Source organism: Carex rostrata, chromosome 29 (genome assembly GCF_964058835.1).
Source record: "Carex rostrata chromosome 29, lpCarRost1.2, whole genome shotgun sequence".
Taxonomy (NCBI): domain Eukaryota; kingdom Viridiplantae; phylum Streptophyta; class Magnoliopsida; order Poales; family Cyperaceae; genus Carex; species Carex rostrata.
Window position 1 is genome coordinate 3,256,414 of NC_135946.1, and position 21,751 is coordinate 3,278,164.

A 21,751-nucleotide genomic window follows, 5' to 3' on the forward strand; every position below is an offset into this window, starting at 1 on the left:
CTTAGCAAATAACCTGGTGGGGCCCACCTTCTTTGTCCATGCAACTAATAGGTTAATTATCCATGCAACAAACCATGTGGGGCCCACGACATTTAACCATGCAACTACTCAATGCTATATCGTTGCAACTAATCCATGGGACCCACACACTTTATCCATGCAACTACTCAATGCTATATCGTTGCAACTAATCCATGGGACCCACACACTTCATCCATGCAACTAATCAATGCTATATCGTTGCAATTACTTCCTGCAACTGATTTGTTGCATGGGTACTTATTGCATGGACACACCGTTGCAACAAGTATTCCATAAGTTATTGCATGGTAAACCCATGCAACAAGTCCGAAATTTATTAGTTGCAACGGGGGTTGTTGCAACGGTATTTTTTGGGACTTGTTGCATGGGTAACCCATGCAACTGACATTTTTAGGGATTGTTGCATGGGTAAGCCGTTGCAACAAGCCAAATTTTATCCATGCAACAAACCGAGATTCTAGTAGTGCTCCAATATCACAAGAAAATTTAGTATTTCTTGGAAAATAATATTATTTAATATTAATATTTTATGTAAGCGATGACAATATTAGGGTTTATAAAGTGTCACGGGGTCATCTAATTGGAAAGACTCACCTAACAAAGAAATCATGCATTTGTTGCCTTTTATATGCCACATAAATTTTGTATTGGTTGATGTTTCTATTGTTTTAGTTGGTATCATGCATATTTCACAATGGCGGAACACAGAGAGTCTTTCCTGACATCATTTAAAAAAAAATTATTCTATTTCTATATTATTTGAAAAAAATTATATTTGACTAAAAAAAATTATGAAATCATGTCTCACCCTAAATTTATTTTTAGAATATACTTCTATTTCTATGTTTTTCCCAGAAATATTAAAAAGAATTGTACTAATATTTAAAATAAACATAAACTACGTCAATTTCAAAGGATACCTCCATTGTTTTATGAAATAGAGTGAATACTTGGAGAGAATGAAGATAACCAATTTGGATATTTAGATCATCATCGAATTATAGATCTTCTAAACATTACACTACTAGAATTCACTCTTTTTTCATGCTCCCGAAAATGGCTATTTCCAAGAGATTACCCTTGAAAAAAGCCCAAAAATCGCTATTTTCAAGCGCTACCCTTGAAAATACTACCGTTGATAATACCCTCCTTGCAAATAGTCAGTATTTCCAAGGGTACCGTTGGAAATACTCTTTTCTAACTTTTTTCAAGAGAATACCCTTGAAAAAAGGGCCGTTGGAAATACTTTCAAACTTGGCCACTGTCTACATTATTTTCAAGGGGAGCATCGTGGGGCCCATCAGATTATTTTCAAGGGGAGCATCGTGGAGCCCATCAGATTATTTTCAAGGGGAGGGAACATGGGTCCCACTTGAACATTTCCAAGGGTGACACCCCTGGGACCCACTAGAGTATTTTCAAGGGTAGTTTACGAGGGACCCACCCCAGCATATCCATGACCAGCGAAAGTGGGCCCCACCTGATCAGATATTGGTGCTATTATTTAAATGGGTCCATGCATTTTTTTTCCATTGATATACCCCTGGAAATACTAGCCTCCTTTTTTTTTGTACCAGAATGCTTTCATTGGATTATTCTCCCGGCACCAACCCAATATTCCTTTACAATTCCCAATTCTCATTCAAACTGATAACACATCTTACAAATCGATAAAAAACACATTGAGAAAAGAGATTGCAAAGCATTTAATAAGCATAAATCATTAACATAGCATAATCAACACATTGTATCAAAAGAAAGTGAAAAACCCTTTACAACACAGTATTGTGTACTTGCACACTACTAATATACCCAAAATATACCCACTATGCTATGAGTTAACAAAAATTCACATAATAAGTTACCACCTAGTTTGTTGATATGTTAGAGGTTGTAAATTCACCAAAATGTGCACTTTCGGACACTAAAAGGTCTGGTTAAAGTTGAAGGTAGATTGCCACCTACAATATTAAGAAAACATCCATGTGAGCATCCATGTGAAATTATCGAGTCTGTTACCTACAATATTAAGAAAATAAATTATGAGAATTATATTATTATTATTAGCTTGGAAATGCATTTTGCAAAAATGTGATAAGTTACTAAAAATTGTACTCTACCTTGCTGCTGTTTATCATGGACGATGGTAAGTTTTGCCTGGACATATAGTTTGACTTATCCTCACTGTAGAAGGTATAAGTTAAATCTCAGTTGCTAAAATTTCAATAATTAAAATTAAATAATAATAAATAAAATCTTGGATGTAAAGTACATGTTGGTACCCAGGACTAACATGGCCATACCATTATAAACAGACAATAGATTGACAAGGTTAATTTGTTGGGTATCTTTGGTTATAATGATCAGTGTGTCAATTGTCAAAGTAGTATCTAATTATGGTAGAATGAATCTCATTATTATCACTCCATGTTGTGTTTTTAACTTGACCATCTTGCTAGTGTAAATTTGATAAAAAAGTAACCAGATGTCAACAAAATAATAGTTTTTTGTTCTTTACATCAACTGCTTGTGGAGAGGCTAGTTTTCAATTAATTCAAAATGTTTGAGGCAAATTAACCACTTTATATGCAATTTTAAAACTAGAATTGCTAAGATAAACCAATGTTCGATGATGATCACAAACACAATTAGTAGGCATCAATGCAAATACAATAATGATATGAGGTGCAATTTGAATTAATAAAAAATGCTTTGCATATAATTATGGTCATACAAGCAAGGATAGGTATAATGAAATACTAGTTTAAACTTGATTAAGCAACCAAAGCAGGAAACATTTTCAGAAATTGGCATACCTGTACTGTACTGGTACTGTACCAATGTCTCGTCATTTTCACAATTTTAATCAAGTGATTTGTATCAGTGTACCTGTACTGTACCAATGTCTAAATAATAGAAAATAGAAGAGAAGGCAAGCAATATTGATACCAGTATCATAAAAAAATAGCAGACTTGAAAAGATATATAATCTCTGATACCTTTTGAAAAAGGACAAAACTATCCTCCTTATATGGATATCTAAAGCAGAGTTACAAATATCATTAATTGTCAAATAAAGCCTCTTAATTTTGGGCTATAGACTAGAAAGTTCATCATTATTTTTGAACTTACTGGTTGTATATAGTCGAAATCAAAACCAGCATATTCATTGAAATGATTCTCAATGTCGTATCCTCTGTAACTGTATGAGCCATACTCAAATCTATGAAATAAAGTTTACCTATCCAAATAATAAATATGAAAAAAGCATAAGTTACTATTAATTGACAACTACAATTATGGATTGTCAGAAAGCAAAACCTGCATTTTTTCAATTGAGAATTAAAAGCACAAGTGAAACATCACTAAGGCTTTAACTTCTAAAAAATGAGAAGTTACTTTAGATGGAGGAACAACCTTTGCCAAAAATTTCGAAAAAAAAAATACTTAAGAGAGAGGAAGGTTACCTTGCAAGTCATTTAGCAAAATATTTTCAAAAAGCAAGTCATTGTATGAAAAGAAGGTGGAAAAATTTAATAGATCGGTAAGATCCTGTTAAAAAATAAAAAAACAAATACTACAAGCACCAAAAGCATAGAATAAATAACTACAAGTATATATGAAAGTACCTTAAGTTCATTAACTTGCTTATGAATCTGGACTGCTTTTTGTCATCATCGAACTAAAGTTTTTCAGCTAAAACCAAAATATTAGTTAGTTTTCAATTCAACATTAGTTAATCAAACAAATGCCAAGAATACAAAAGATAATCCCCCAAGGATTAAAATATAAATTTTGCATGTACATTCTTATATAGAAATCATGTTGAATAACTCAGATTGACATTTGGACTTTAAAAATGAAAATATTGATCCGTAGGACGGACCAATATGCACTATGCATATATAGTACCATAGCCTCACTCTTAATGCTATTGCCACCTATATAGAAGTCAAGTATAAGGCCAGCATGTAAAACCAAGTGTGCATTCATCTCTTCCACAAGCAAACTGCAGGCCTAATTGACATGATGAAACAAGGATACCAACAAAAAAGTAAATCCAAAATACGTACCCCATGTAGGAGATGAATATTGCACACAACAACTCGACCAGAGCTAAAATCAAGCAGTTATAGTAGCATATTAGCAAATATGGCAAAGGCTACAATAATATTCAATTATGACCAATTGAGCCTCCATTAGCCCCTCAGCACTGCAATTCACCATTTATTCAGTTTTTAGTGCCTAATAATGAAAACCAATGTGGAATTGATACAATGTGAGAAATAGGGAAATAATATGAGAAAGAACAGTTACTATTGCGCCTAAGTTATTTTTTTTCTCTCTAAAAGTAACTGTTCTTGCCCGTTATAATTTTTTGGAAATAATATGAGAAAGAACAGTTACTGTTGCGCCTAATAAAGTAACTGTTCTTCCAGCTTATCACATAAACCCGATGTGCTCTAGTAGCTAGTTTTATGAAAACTAGACTAAACATATTAATATCATCATTCTTTCACTAGAGGTTCATATGGGCCTCCATTAAGGTATTTTTTTTTCTTAAACAAAGATTTTCATTACCTCTCCTCAATCTTTCCCAGCACCAAAGGCTCCTGAAAAGTTAAAAAAAAGTGAAATGCATGAGAGGGAAATGTACTTTGCATTCAACATTATCATTTAACTAATGCATGCATTATGAAATTGTTTTACCTATGTAGCCTAGAGTCAATGGCAGAACACTCAATGTACAAGGGGATAAGCTGGTTACTAATCCAGCACCAAAAATAACAGCCAAACTGTAAATCATGAAGAAGATCTAATAAAGTTTGTCAAAAAATTTAGTAAAAAACTGTCAATTTTGCATAAGCAAGCAAAAGAGGCATTTCATCAAACAGTTGAAGTGCACCACAAGAAAGACAATAATAACTAATCAACTCATCAGTTCCCCGTAGCATACCTGCCATGCTACTAAACTTGTTGTCACTGAAGGAAGCGAGATTTTCTGTGCTGACACGACTAATTTGGGCCTCTTCAGAGTTCCTATTAGGCAGAAGGAGGTCAATTGCGTTAGAATTCTATGTGCGCATATGTGTGCGTGTGTGTGAGAGAGAGAGACTTGTGTTAATTTAAATTGTAATCAGATGCGTAAATTCACAAATTCAGCCACTGCTCATCGCGGCCATCTTAGTCGCCACCTCTGCTACCTCGTCGCGGCGGCTGCATTGTAGAAGATGGAGAGCACAGATGGAAGTTTGCGTGTGCACAAGGGTTTGGTGGTGGGATTGGGCGAAGGTAAGGTCTAGTGGTTAGATCGTAAGTGAAAAAGATCGGCATTAGGTTTGGTGATAGCGGCAACTCCATTTGAAATTTCCAAAAAAGAAGAGGAAAATGGCGGATAAAATTGGAGGGAATGGAAAATTTTAGAGAGAGTAGGTGCCTAAAAATCTTCTCTGGATGAAATGGGAGAACAAAAAATTTGAGAAGTATAGATTTTAACAGAGCAGTTTTAGCTTCAAGCAGTGTATCAGATATTTTAGAAGCTCCTTAAATTATATAGGTTGTGCGCTGCATAATTTAAAACTGCTTTGCTAATAAAATCACCTCAAATAAGTACATCATCACCATTTATTATTTATCAGACGGCTTGGAGGTTGATATTTGCTAATTATGTAATGCATATACATCAAATAATATGAAAAAAATTAAAATTAAAATTACTTATGTTTTTTAGGGCCAAATTATACTTATAAGTGTCAATTTTAAAGACTTTCATCATTATTTGCCCCTTCAAATTTAGCAAATATTTGCGGACCGTTCATTTTCACGTAAATGATCGACGGTTGATTTTCAATGAAATGATTCTAAATTTGTTTTGAAATGATCAAGGAGATATATTAAACACAACCAACATAAAAGTTTTGAAGTTTTGTTGTATCTGAGCCTTGATCCAACGTGAAGTATTTATAGCCCTTCGATGTTTTGATATTCCGTCGACTTGATGGATAGGTAAATAAATATAAAATTTCATCAAAATTTTCTGCAATAATATATATGCAGTGCTCTTTGATTTCAACGGTTTCGATCGACCAACGGACGACATGTATACATGTGCCTTCATTAACTCACAAAGCAAGAGTATATGTTTCATAGAACATAAACTCTTGCTCTGTGAGTTAATGAAGACGCACGTAAACACATTGTTCGTTGGTCGATCGGAACCGTTGAAATTAAAGAGCACTGCATTTATTTCCTTATAGCAAAGTTTGATCTGATTTCATGTTCATTTACTTATCCATCTGGCTGATGGAATATCGAGATATCGAAGGGCTATGAACATTTGTAAATCTAAGCCGTTCGATTAAAAATGTGTCATCCTGATTGTCAATGGACATCTCCATTATCTCAGGAGATCCGGACCAATCTATACTATGTATCTAATCCTTGATGATTGCTACAGTATAATGAATTAAACAGCGTCTCTGACAAATGGGTCCCTTTCTTCGAATTCGTATCCTCTGCATTAACTCAAAAATGAATCTTTTGAGTTAAGTATCTAGACCGTCTGATTTGTTTTGATAGTCGTGAAAATTAGATCCGCACTAAAAGTAAAGACCCCTATGTTTTAGGGGAGGGTCGGATGGACTCCGTTTATAATCGGACGGCTGGTATCGATTCTTTCTTTTTTTGAGTTATTGCAGACGATGCAGACTCCCTTTCTTCAGCGATATCGATTCTTTTTTTTCTTCTTTTTCCGCATTTCCCTTCTCTCTACTCCCCTCCGATCCTCATTCCCACCACCCCTTCTCCTCCCTTTGCCTCCTCTCCTCCTCCACCGCCACCTTTTTTTCCCTTCCCCTTCCTCCGACGAATCCCAGCCTGAAACCCAAGGTCGACACCATGCGCTCTGTCCCCTCCCTGCTGTCTTCCCCCTCTCCGTCGGTCCCATCCTTCGCCGCCGCAGCTCTGTTACACCGCCCCCTCCGAGATTGCTTTCACTCACCTCCTCCGCAACTGGTACTCTCTTCTCTCTATTTTTTTAACCATTTTTTGTTATACACTGATATTGATTAATTTTTGTTTAATTGGGGCTTTTTAATTGAATTAGGGTTTTACCAGTAAAAGAGAAAAATGGAAATGAGCAGTAAAAGAGGAGAGAGGTGGAAACACCCCAACTCGGTTTTGTGAGAAGAAAAAAGAGAGAGAGGGAGGGAGAGGTCTCAGCCGAGAGAGAGAAACTGTCATTAAGAAGTTTGACACAGAGGTAAATATACGCGAACTATATGTTGATGATTTTTACCTGGTTTTCAGTGTTGTCTGCTCTGCTGGTGTGGAGGAGCTGCCTATCTCCAACACTGGTTTCCATAGCTGCTACCAGATACCCTCTCCAGTGTTTGCTTGCGACACGATTGTAAAGGTGGAGATCAGCACCTATAGGCTGGTGGTGCCATCAGAATTAACCGGCATTCGTTCTGTCAAATCACTGGTGCTCATGAATGTTACAGTGGCTGATGACGACCTACAAAGGATGATTTCATGGTGCTATGGTACATTTTGAAATTGTGGCACGTGTTAATATCCTTGCTTCTGAAGGGTAATCTCTCTCTCTCTCTCAAAACATATTTGAGAAAAGAAATACTTTGGTAATAAAGTAATCTAAAGTTTGTTTTACTTACACCAGTGTATATAAATTGCAAGGGTTGTAACATTTCGTGTTTACACAAATTTGAGAAGAAATAGGGGTTTCTCTTTCAAATAGGATATACCTTGCCAGTACTTGTAATATATTTAATTACCCTGCCTACCAAGTAAAATATGTAAATTACAGTTTTGCAAATGGTGCCTAGATTATCAAATGGTCTGCCATCTTTTTTAATATTTGCAAAGAAGGGTTAAGGAAGAAACTGGAAGTTGCCATGAATATTACTGTAATGCTTTGAATTGAATTTATATAGGATATGGAGAGATTACTGAACTTAGTAGATATTATACATTCATCACAAGAAACCAAAATGAATGCTGTTATGAAGTCTCAGCTAGAGGAGTTTTGGCGAGGCTCTTGTTACTACCTGCAAGAGGATGCCTCAAGGACAAGTTGGTCATTTTCACTTTATCACAAATTATCCTTGGTCCATTTGACAGATCAGCTGTCATTTGATTCATCTGAGAAACTTGAAGAGAAACACAAGACAAGTTTATTTTATTATATATTCTTTTTTATTATTTTACTTTTGACAAGGAAGAAAATTTTGGTATAGAACAGAATCTCAAACTTGCCATTTGCACAAATAAAGATATAAAAGGAGAGACAACTAAGGAGCCAGTACCAGTACTGTCTCATTGGTTATTTACAAGTCACTATGCACTAAACAAATAGAAAAGCATAGCTCTAATTCAAATATGTTCAAACTGCTACATCTACATGTGGAGGACATTCATATGAATATATTGAAAAATGAATTTCTTGATTTGGAATTTTCTGTGATTTATGATCGATTTTAGAAGTTCATCTTTTGAAATTGGGACTGGTTCAGAAAAATTGCTACCAGCCTGAAATTTGTCAGTTAGAAAACCACCTGTTCATCATAGTCCCTGAGCCATAAACATTCTGAAATTAATTAGGCATAAAGTTCAAGTATTGATGGTCATTTCCATATAAAAAACTCCAAATTTGGCCCAGCCAATTGCTCTCAGCAAAAATCACAAATCAGACTGTCAGAATAGAGAACTGCAGTTTACCAACAAACAGATTTTGTCATTTTGAAAGGAGAATTGTGCAAAATCAATTGAATTACTTGTATGAAATTTTGTAGATTTGACCATTTCCAAAGAAGGTAAACTAGTGTCTTACTAATTTAAGTCTTCTTCTTATTATCTTGTACATGGTGAAATAACTTATCTTATCCATGACCTCATTTTATTCAAAAAAGAGAGAGAGCTGACATTGCTTTTTTTTTTTTTTTTGCCTCTTAGTCTAGTAATTGGAGATGGAAGCATACAAGGAAATGAACAAATGATCAGATTACGAAGAAAAATTGTAGTGGATTTTTTTACACTTTTTATTGTTTTGAGAAAAATTGTAGGTGGATTTTTTCTAATCATATATACATGAAATTGTGTGTTGAATAATGAGGTACTTTGATTTTGTAAATATGATACTTGGATAATATGATATTATTATCGTGTTATTTAGTAATCTTTTTATATAATTTAGTATTATTAATTGGAATTGTGGGTGTTTATTGTACTAGTTTTATTGTTGTGATTTATTATTTTCATCATTCAAAGGGGCATCTCAAATAAACAAAAATGTTTCTGTCTCTAGGAGCTAAACATTTTCAAGGGTAGTCTCTTGGAAATATTATGTCCAACTATAAAATAATATAAACTGAATCAATAAAACATTTCCAAGGGTGTGCTCCAGCATTTTCATGGGCCTCAACATAAAATAATATAAACTGAATCAACAAAGTATTTTCAAGGGTATTGTGCTTCAGCATTTCCATGAGCCTCACTATAAAATAGTATAAACAGACTTACCAAAACATTTTCAAGGGTAGTCCCTTGAAAATAATATGGGCTCTCAATAAAATATAGTATTCGTTCTGTTTAGCGGGTCATGGGTCATGCAAAAGTATTTCCAAGGGTGGATAGCAAGCATTTTCAAGGGTTGGCATCAGGGATTTCCATGCGCTACTATTTCCAATGGCCTACCCTTGAAAATAGTTAAATGTGTCAGCAAACTCAATTTCATTTCCAAGGGCCCTTCTTATCCTTGAAAATACAGATGCTACCCTTGAAAAAAACGGAAATTCTAGTAGTGTTAATTCGGGCTTACATAAAAAATCAACAATTTTATATGGCCATGACCACTTGTCATTTCTAGTCAATTTAGATCACCTGATTTTTTATGGATACCCTCTAGTTTTTTATACTGTTTGTTAATGATCGTCTTCAATATTTCTATCTCATTCTTTTACTTCAAGCTATTTGTTCTAATTTGTGGAAATTATGATTGATTTTCGGTGAAATAACTAGTAAAAGAAAAGTTAGTACAAATGAATTTCATTTTGTGCACCACCATTGTATACAGAATCCGGCTAGTATGACATTGGTGTAACATGACATTAACTTCAAAATTGATTGACTAGAGTTCAAACGACTAATCCAAACCGGTCAAACTAATTTACTTTATGAGTGATGCGTTTACATGCAAACTTTTTATATTTTCGAGTTATTTTAGTATCAAATCAAGCGGTAAAAAAATTGAAAAATGAATGTATTAGAATTGACATAAAAACTCACACATTTGACCGCTTGACTTGATACCAAATAAATTCAAAAAGTTATAAATTTTACATGTAAACGCACAACTATTGAAGTAGATCGGTTTGAACGGTTTGGATTTACTGTTTGAAGTCAATTCGATAAGTTTTAGAGTTGGTGTTATATAGACTGAAATGACACTGATGTTATACTAGCCAGACTCTTGTATACATACAGATTCATCCAGAAAATAGAGAAAACATAATTTTTTTTTTTTTAAAGAGAAGAAAACATAATTATTTGATGTTCTATTAAAGGAAATACCTTTTTCTATTGCTTCCGGTGACATGGGAATTCAAGATAATACACATATCTTAATTGTAGAATTACCACCATAAATAGTCACTCTTTATTGGTCCCCAAATTCAACAAAATTTGTTATTCAAAATTGTATAATAGATCAGTCTATTTAGTAGCCCAAATTGATCTTTATAAAGACCACTAAAATATATTTACAAAATAAAGAAAATTATCATTTCAGCTTTGCATTTTGTTTGTTGAGCGCTCCAATGCCCATATAGCTGATGAATGGCTACCAGATTATGCTAATTTATAAATTAAATTTTCAATAAATAATACCATCCAGTCAATCCATTAATCCTAATAAATTAATAATCGAACGTTAAGACGGTCGATGAAACTGCTCATTGTCCAATGGGCATTGTATTCCCTCAGCTTTCAAATTGTTGGTGTTAGTGGTAAGATTTAAAATGGGTAATATAGTTCCATCTCTACTGAAGTCTTTTAATTTTGAAATAAACATAATAAATGCATAATATAGTTCTATCAATGAAAACTCGTGTTAATATTTTTATAGGGTAAAAAAAGAGTATGCGAACAAAATGACCAAAACTAGATATGATGCTGTCGGTTCTTCTGTCGGTTCTTTCAATAGCAAGTCATGCATAAAAATTAAATTACTTTAATAAATACTAAATCTTTCAAATATTCTAGCATTCAGCATTCAGATAAATTCAACTCTAGAAGATAGATTAAGTACCATATATAGAGTATAACTAGGGTGTTCCTATGTTCACCAAGTCTCTTTGTGATGCGTCTACATGCAAAGCTGCCTCAAACGAGGAATCTGAACTGTTGAAACCAATCTACCTTAGAAGTGATGCGTCTACATGGAAAAAATTTAATCCTACTTCAAGGTACTTTACTCCATCTGTTGGAATCAATTTTGTTATCGACTTTGTTTCTTTCTAGTTGAATTATCTAAGATAGGTAGGTTTGTCAGAAGTTCTTCTCTGTTCGAATCAATTAAAACTTTTCCTTTTTCCGATTTTGGTATTATATATTTTCGATATATAGCTCAAATATAATAATTAAATTCACTGCAATTTTCATGTTCTTGGAGTCTTCAGATTTTGCATTTTACCCATTGTGCACTGGCATGTCACCACAACAAGATGGTGATGATACACTTTTTATGTTTTTAGGTAAAGACACAGAATGCGGTTATGGGTTCTTTACTTCTTTATAAGGAACAAGGATTTGTTATCATATCTAAAAAATGACAGCTTGATAATCAGCTGCACATTGCCTGCTTTGACATCTTTGATCAATCAGCTTGTGTGACCCTCCTTTCCTGAGCCCCTATATGGAAAATATGCTCAGATCTTGGTAAGCTCCTAGAGAGAGGAGAAGGTGGCCGACTTTATTTAAGATGTCAAGGGGGATTGGTCACAAACAACATGCAGTTTGGAGCCGAAAACCAACCAAAAGACAATCGGCATTTGAAAATCGCTAAGTATAGAAGACCTGTGCGGTTAACCTGGAGAGCGCATGTCGATCCCAACCACAGATACAACTGCTGCTATAGTTTCAGCAGTTTTTTAAGTTACTTGGTCTCCAAGCCCCAGAACACAATGGACAAATCAGGACTCATCTCTTCATCCCTGCAGAACTATGATATCCTATGGCAGATTGAGATCGATTGTTTGAAAAGTCTTGTGCTAAATCCACTTGGGGCACTCTATGCCTGGAGAGAGCAACGTTGGTAGTGTTCAATAATCACCTATATGAAATTAACCAATTACCAAGATAATGAGTATTAATTGTAAATATTAATAATCTTTATATAGTGTGCAAGGATTTCTAATATCAGTTTTTCTCAAAACACTACCTCAACTGTAAAAATACATTGAACTATGATTTTTGTATAATTCAAAAATTTGAACAATATAAATTAAACTAATACTTACTCCAATAATTTTTGCCATTTCAATCAATTTTGTTCTTTTTTATTTACTCCAATATCACAAGCAAATTTAGCCTTTCTTGGAAAGTAATATTAATATTTAGTTCCAGATACTATATGCACTTGAGCTCTATTAGTTAACTTTTATGTAAGCGATGACATTATTAGGGTTTATAAAGTGTCACGGGGTCATCTAATTGAAAAGACTCACCTAACAAATAAATCATACATTATTGTCTTCTGCATGCCTCACAAATTTTGTGATTGGTAGTTTCTATTGTTTTAGTTGATATATATCATGCATATTTTACAATGACGGAGCACATAGAGTCATGCATACTTACCTTTCCTGACTTCAACTTTTTTTAATAATATGGTGCTATTTCTATATTTTTTTTAAAAGAATCATACTTGATGTTAAAAATATATATATAATTATGTCTCACCGTAAATTTCTTTTATAGAATAAACTTATATTTCTATGTTTTTCCCAGAAAAATTTAAAAAATATACTAATATTTAAAATAAACATAAAATTACGTTACTTGAAAGAATACCTCCATCGTTTTATGAAATCACTTTACATCGGGCCCACCTAAACGAATACCTCCAAAATTACAACAACAATCCTAATTAACCCATTACTACCATAAAAAGAGACTCTTCATTGGGTTTATTGGGTCCCAAGTTCAACCAAAATTATAGAATAGATCAGTCTGATCAAAAGAACATGCAAACCTTATTGTTTTGTATAATTACAAGAATGGGAGGGTATCCGCGAGGATATACCGACATAAAGGTATTTTTTCTATTAACGACGGTAATATTCACGCACTAGTGGAGAATATACAATTAGTGTCGCCTTAAAAAACCGACACTAATACTTTAGTATCGGTCGTTTACAAAAAACCGACACTAATAATATTAGTGTCGGCTATTTATATGTAGGCGACACTAATAACTGAGAATTAGTGTCGGCTGTTTATAAAAAGGCGACACTAATGTATTAGTGTCGGCTATTTATAAACAACCGACACTAATACTTAACAATTAGTGTCGGCTATTTATAAACAGCCGACACTAATTCTCAGTTATTAGTGTCGCCTATTTATAAACAGCCGACACTAAAGCTAAAAAAATTTCATTTTAAGTCCCGCGCACCTCTTTCAAACGCACGCCTAGGGTTTAAAACATAGCCTTCACTTCGCTTCACGCTTCTCTCCGATCTGATCTTCTCAAACCTAGCCGCTTCTTCTAGGCGAATACCAGAAGATGTGATGCAATATGGTCCTGCGCATGCTTCACGAAAAGGGGCGTAACTTTTGATCCGTCCGTCAGATCGGGCTGAAATTTTGACAGGAACTCCACAGCCCAAAACCGGATTCGAAATCAATCTAAGATTGGTTTCGCCATTTTGCTGGCTCAGATTCGCGATCCGAGTCTTCCTTCATGGACTTTTGGACCTTTCTTTATAATTTTAGAGTTTTTAGGGTCTTTTATGTATCTTTTATGTATTTTCTGTTTTAGGGTTTGTATTTAAACAGACGTCGTGTCTTTTATGTATTTTCTGTTTTAGGGTTTGCACAAACCATTTATAAGAATAACAATAAATGAGCAATTTGGATGATATTTTATTTTCTGTTTTAGTGTTATTTGTAAATTATGATGAATTATTTGATATCTTTGTTTTATATATAGTTCAGCAAAAATATATGAGCATTCCAGAACAAAAAATTTTATTTTTAAAATTTTCTATGATTTATAGTGAATTTTTGAAATTTATTTTTTTAAAAAAAAAACATTAGTGTCGGCTATTTATTAAAAAGCCGACACTAATAAGTATTAGTGTCGGCTATTTATTAAATGGCCGACACTAATACTTATTAGTGTCGGCTTTTTAATAAATAGCCGACACTAATGTCTTACTTTTAGTGTCGGCTATTTACAAAGTATTAGTATCAGCCTGATTAGTGTCGCCTAATGTCCGACACTAATACCCATAAACAACCGACACTAATTCCAAGTTCTCCACTAGTGACGACAGTGTAAGAAAATAATGTGGCCCAAATAAAACTAATGGGCTTAATTAAGTGGCGTGATTTAATTAGGCCTTGATTATCACATATAGGCGTGATTTGAATGGTGCATACTGACTCATGTTGACTAAAGGGTGCATGCATATGGTGCATATCCATCCTTTGGCTTGATTAAATTAACAGATGCATGTGTTAACTTAATAGGCGCTATTAAAAGGCGCTATTGTATCTGACTTATTAACATATGCATCCAAGGTTAATTGAGCAGGTGCATATTAACATATCAGACTGCTTAATAAAAGATGCGCAAGTCAACAGGTGCGTTGACCAATGCATAGTTGATTAAATAGAGGGTGTGTTATTATCCACACGTTGATAGATCAAATAAAGGGTGCATTGATGCATTGGCTGAATTCATTGCATAGTAATTAAAAGGCGCTATTAAGGATGCATACTGATATATAACGCAAGATACAGTGTATCTCATAACCGACATGATTAAATAAAGATGCACTATTAATCCAGAGACTATTATCAGTTGATGAAAGGGTGTGTATCAGATTATTATCCACCAATTCGTTGGATGCACTGACTGTGCCATATTCATCTTCCCTATAAATATTGCTTTAATGACATGCAATTAAAAAGAAAATTCTAATAGTAAGGTCGATCCTTTCTTCATCGATATTTCATAAAGAATAAGTTATCACTGCTTAGAAAGGGAAAGACGAGAGAAATCGCTTTACGGTTCTTCTGACGGTTTGCGAATAACGTTTCAAGTATTAAATAGCAAATAAAAATAATTATGTCGAATATTAGACTTTTTATTAACTATATTGAAGAATAATAACTCAATGTTTAACTCAACAAACTAACAAGTATGTAATATATATGTGTTTATCATGTATAATATTAGCATAAGCTAAAGAATACATGCATCATTTTATATATTAGTATAATTTTTCTTTTAAGCAGACTCGCACTTAGCCTTAAAAAGTTGTACCTTAATTAGGAATATATAAATAACGGCTCACTAAATTGCAATTCTTGTCACTTAGTTAAAGTCCTTGATTTTAATCCATAGCCATATTACAATCGTATTCTCTTTCCCGTTACAACCAGGTCGGTATAGATCACAGAATTCACATGTCGGTATATCTCAAATTTTAATTATAGGTTGAAATCTCAGTTTTATATCAATTATTTTTTTATACCATTTTTCAATGCCTATATAAAAAATATTCAATTTATTCAGATTATTTTTTTCAAAACTAGAAAAATTTAATGAGACACTCAGACACATGCACATTTATACATGTATTGGACAGTTAATAATAATCGTGACATTCTACATGATTCGCAAAAAGCGATTGCGAAAGATTTATTTTTTATTTTTGTGAAAATAAAATATAGTGTGAATTTTAATAACAACAGGATACTCAAGCACTATATATATCTTTTACATAGATCATATTGGAATTGGGATCCACTAACAGTCCCCCTACTTCAGTCCCCTATCTGTCCCCCGCACTAAAAGACAAAAAAAATAGTTAAAACGTGCTAACTACCACCAAAGATCAAGATTAATGTTATTTTATTAATAATCAAAACGTATAGATTTCATACATACGAATTTATAGTATTCATACTTATTATCATAACCATTCATCATATGTAAACACAAGCTGGAGGGGACCAGTAACGACCAGGGGGACCATTGACGTCTTGTGACAGCCTGGATTGGGGACCGCAATCGTCTGAAAGCGACATTTGCCAAGATTGGGGACCACTACAGCGAAACTATATATTATTCATATCTAAATAAAGAAGTATTCATATCTAAACAAATGAAGTATTCATACTGACGATTACGAAGTATTCATACATATGTTTGAAATAATTTATACAATTCAAAATTCAAAGTCAGATTCATCTCTCACCCCACCTCTTCCAAGAAGTATTCATACTGACGATTACGAAGTATTCATACATGTTCAAAATAATTTATACAATTCAAAATTCATCTCTCTCACCCATCTCTTCCAAGAAGTATTCATATCTAACATGAAGTATGCCTATCTAACAAATGAAGTATTCATATCTAACTAATGAAGTACTCAATATCTAACAAATAAAAATATTCATATATATAATTATTCATATCTAACTAATGAAGTATTCACACATGACACTAACAATATTCATATCTGACACTAATAATATTCACACCTGCCCAGATTGGGACCAAGAAATATTCTCAACAGACTAGTATGCATATCTAAAACAATAAAGTATTCATATCTAACTAAAGAATTATTCATACTGACGATTACAAAATATTCATACATTTTCAAAATAATTTATACAATTCAAAATTCAAAGTCAGATTCATCTCTCTCATCCCACCTCTTCCAAGAAGTATTCATATGTAACATGAAGTATGCATATCTAAGAACTGAAGTATTCATATCTAACTAATGAAGTATTCATATGTTGCACTGTGACAACCTTCGCTGGGCTAGCATGAACCCCCTCCAATGGTGCACCACGCTCTCCCCGCCGAATCTTGACGGTGCACCATGCTCTCCTCGTTGGATCTCGACGGTGCACCACGCTCTCCTCGCCGGATCTCGACGGTGCACCACTCTCTCCTCACCGGATCTCGACGGTGCACCACTCTCTTCTCACCGGATCTCGACGGTGCACCACGCTCGCCTCGCCGGATCTCGACCGCCATCACAACTGTCGGCGTGGGTAGATGATGGCGAGCAGTAGGGGAGAAGAACAGGGTGAGTTTTGAGTTGTGTTGAATTTTTTTTCTTTCTTTCTAAGAGAAGATTAAAAAGGGTGGGTTTTGACCATGTGAGGGAACAAAAAAGGAAGGTTGTTAGGGGGACAGATAGGGGACAGATTCAAGGGGGACAACATCTTTACTCATTGGAATTTTCAATAAAATATACATCATCAAGAATTTATATTTTAATATAGTAAAGAATAACAAAAATAAGAAGTATTGAAAAGAAAAGAAAAAAATAATATAAAAGATCATGATACCTTTCTAGAGAGGAGAACCTGAAAAATATTGAATTCCTAGACCATCCATGCTAAATTAATTGTTTCCAGAAAAGACATCAAACATAATTATTTTTGAGAAGCATATTGATATTTGTATGAGAAAGTGGGGATGTCTTGGGTGACTTCAAGAATTAAATTTGTAGATTGTAACAAGGATAACTTCTTATTTAGTTTCATTGTGGGACTAAGGAAGAGAATCTACCACATTAATATTGTGTTTAGTAACATAATATTGTTCAAAGTACCAAATCTTTGATAAGAATTAAATTGAAACTTTTAGTAACATCCATTTTTACCTTTTTATATTAAATTGAGTTACGAACTTTCTACTTTAGTTAAAAAGCGTACGTTTTAATTATTTGTCTAGTAACATTCTTGTTTTGTTAAAATTCTAAATACCAGGCCGATATAATTGGTTTTTTTTTTCATCAATTTATTAACCAGATCCTTTTCCTCCTTAATTAAGTTACATACTTCAAAGTCTCCCAGTCATAAAAGGAACTGTTGATATGGTACAAAATGATGTTGTTAAAATATTTGAGTGATTTAGTATATAGATAAACAAAACTATTTTTGATATTGTTGAAATACCAGCTATTGAAATATATTTCAGATAATGTTTTGTATGGATTGTATGAAATCTAAGTACATTTTGAAAAATGCAACATAGAAATCAATTTAATTAAATACCACTGCGTTTATTCTTCGGGAAAGATAACAATTAATATAGAGTTAGGCTAATATGACACTAGTGTTATATCAAACTAAATAACACCACATCTTAAACCCTTAGATATGCTTTAAGATTGGTACAAAATGAAGTGCTTGAACAGTAAAAGCGGATAGTACGAATCTTAAAGCATATCTAAGAATTTAAGATGTGGTGTTATTTAGTTTGATATAACACTAGTGTCATATTAGCCTAACTCATTAATATAACATCCGTGCTGAATATCGGGTGCAAAGAATTTGCATATATCTCAAACTTCGCGACTTTTTGGAATCTCTCAACCGTTTAAATAGTTTTGCACGACTCTAAAAGCAAAAATAATACTGGCCCCCTGCGCTATCCCCGAATAGGCACCGGACACGTCGTCGGTCACGCAAAAATTGAGATATCTCAGAGGATACGCACTCGGGTGCAAACGATCCCTCTACAAAAAGCTGCTGTACGTGGAATGGGAATTCGCATCCTCTGAGATATCTCATATGTTGTGTGACTTTTTGGAAAATCTGAATCGTTCAAATAGTTCTACACGAATCTCAAAGCTAAAACAATATTGGCTCCGTGTGGTATATCCGAATAGGCACCGGACACGTCCATCACGTAAAATATGAGATATCTCAGAGGATACACACTCGTGGCATAGAGAGAGCCACATGGTATGACCTCACTCGACAAGCTATTGCAATTATGATGTGATGGTCCACGTTAATAAAACGAGATATATTGTGGTCCTCTCCAAGTTTACATGTGTGCATCTTCGTTTTTTGAAACTATTACGTTGCATTGAAAGAAATACTGCATAGCTAGCCTCACAGGTTGCGCATCAGATATGATTCTCTCTCAATCAACCAGTATGTTTGTTTCTCTTTCGATTGACCATTGACCAGTAAGTACATCACATTGAAGTTTGAACGCTTGAGATTTCTCTTAAGTAATCAAGTCTACCACGCGTTGCATCCCTAGCTCATCTTGGGGGTGTGTCAGTGGGTGGGGCTAGGCCACCACTTGCGAATTTGACTCAATTCCACCGATTCATGTAAAATTATTTCAGAGACAAATTCATTTTTGAATTTAAATTCTTCATCTCTCGGTAACCGGAAATTATATGCGGTTACTCATTTTTTTTTTAAGTATATATTAATTGGAATTTAGTTTAGAGTTTAGGGTTTAGGGTCTAAAAAAAAAAGGTCGGTCATGTTTGCCTGTTTTAAATTTTCACTTGTTTTCTGTTTTCGGTTCTTGGTGAGCCATGCAGAGGGTTAAACGTGGCGTATAGAGCGCCTGGCGCACGGAAATCCAGGGGTTCGGACCGCGCAGCTGCGCTGAGTTTGATTTAAGTGCAGATTTTGGACAGACTAGGTCTTAAATGAATCGTCTGACTGGCTGTTTGGTGCGCACCATCTAAATGATCTGAAACAAGTTCATCCACCTTCTGATTTCAGCGAAATGCTTCCTGAGGCTGACTGGTGGGTCCCAGTCTCTCAAGGCTGGTTTGCGTCCATGAATGCGTACCTAGCTAAATGTCTAGGCCCAATGCTAGACATACTCCGTGATATGTGGCACCAATCATAACCTTGGATTTTGTAAAACATATAATTTCTTAACCATTTTGAGTTAGGAGGTGCATTTTATATCAAAATTCATGACTTTTTGTGTACGGTTTAATCATGAAATTTAATTTTATTGAATTTGCCTCATATTTTGTTGTCTTGTACAAAATTAAAATATGGTTGAGATTTTAATTGGCAAATTTGTTAATTAAATAACATCTTTGTCCAAATTAATTAAATCCCAACTAACTGGGATCACTTTTAAATTCTAGAAACATTTTCTTTGAATTCTACAAATAGATAATTTTTTTTCAATTTTTTTTTTCAAATCTACATACTTTCAATTGTTTTGAATTTTGTAAACTTTAGAGAGTTAATACTTCAAATTATTTTGAATTATGTAAACCTTACAGCATAACTCTAAAGACAGTTTTGTACTGGTAAAAAATATTCAAATTATAATTTTTCAAAATTTTATTTTATTTTCCAAAATTTATTTTTGTTAATTCTGCATTTTTTTTCAATTATTTAAATTATTTTGAATTATGTAAATCTTATCCAGCGCATATCCTATCTAACATGACTTGTTTTTTCCTAATTTATTGCTTGAGACAAATTTCAAAATATTTTTTTCTTTTTCTGTTAATTAGGCCATAGGCGCAATGATTTGTGACGCCTATCCGGATTTAATGTGGAGCGTTTACTTTTAACAAGTGAGGCTCCGTCATTTTTATCAATATCCAAAGTTAATTAGAAATTAATAAATATACCCAGTTCGGCTGGGGAAAGAGTACTAGGATGAATTTGTATTTGCATGCATGCTATAAATTGTTGGTTAATTTTAGAGAATTTAGAACAATAAATTACATCTTTGTGTTGGGAGTGTATATATATAAAAAGAAGGTGCTCAGATTGTGACATGTAAAATAGGTTCTATTTGGGTGAGCGACTTTATTTTATTGTAAGATCATACTTATGTTGTGATATCATGAGCTAGCTAGAAAGCAGCAACCGCACCAATTCCATTCACAGTTTCTCTATTTTAAATAAATATGTCATTTGACTACAGGATTAGTTCCCTATTGAGGAATAAAAATTGTACTGTTACCAGTAAATCTTCGGCTGGTACAGAAGCTCACTGTCTACGATGCTCCACAGGGACCCTAATTTTGTACCAGAATACTCAAGTAACTTTCTGAAAGGTACAGTAAAAGTTTTTTGTAATATATAAAAACACTAAAATAAGCTTGTCAGAAAATGTATTGCCTGTAATAAGTAATAACTGGGTAAAGGGGGAGCATACCTTTAGACATGGCACATACATGATAAAATCTCAGTAGAACAATTTTTTAAACGGGTTACATACAAAAGAGGTTTCTGAAATCAAACCAGATTAAAGTAAACGGTCCGAATCAGTGGCGAAGTTAGGAATTTTGTCAGAAGCAGGTGAGCATATATAGAAGAACATATATATATACTTACAAAAAAATTTCAACATAACAAAAAGTAGAGCTAATATAATTGAACATCAAAGGTTTCAACTAAATAAAAAGTTTATAACAAATATTCTTTTACATATAAAAAAACAAGAAATATATTAATGCTACATAATCAAATCAATGGAGGAGCTCTACATGTCTTCATATTTTGATATCATTGCATAATTCGTTCATCATCTACCTCATTAAAAAAATCTTTCTCAATATAAGTAACTAAACAATCATTCAAGAATTAAATCTCCCATTGAATTCCTTGCTCAGTTTTTCGCATAATTCATTGCCGAAAATACCAC

The 21,751-nt window shown here is 33.7% G+C and overlaps 1 protein-coding gene across 10 annotated transcripts in view; it reads right to left on the bottom strand.

Moving 5' to 3' along the window:
- LOC144546455 (putative disease resistance protein RGA4) overlaps positions 1-21,751 on the bottom strand; it is a 131,603-nt gene that overhangs the window by 59,458 nt on the left and 50,394 nt on the right. The window lies entirely within an intron of this gene.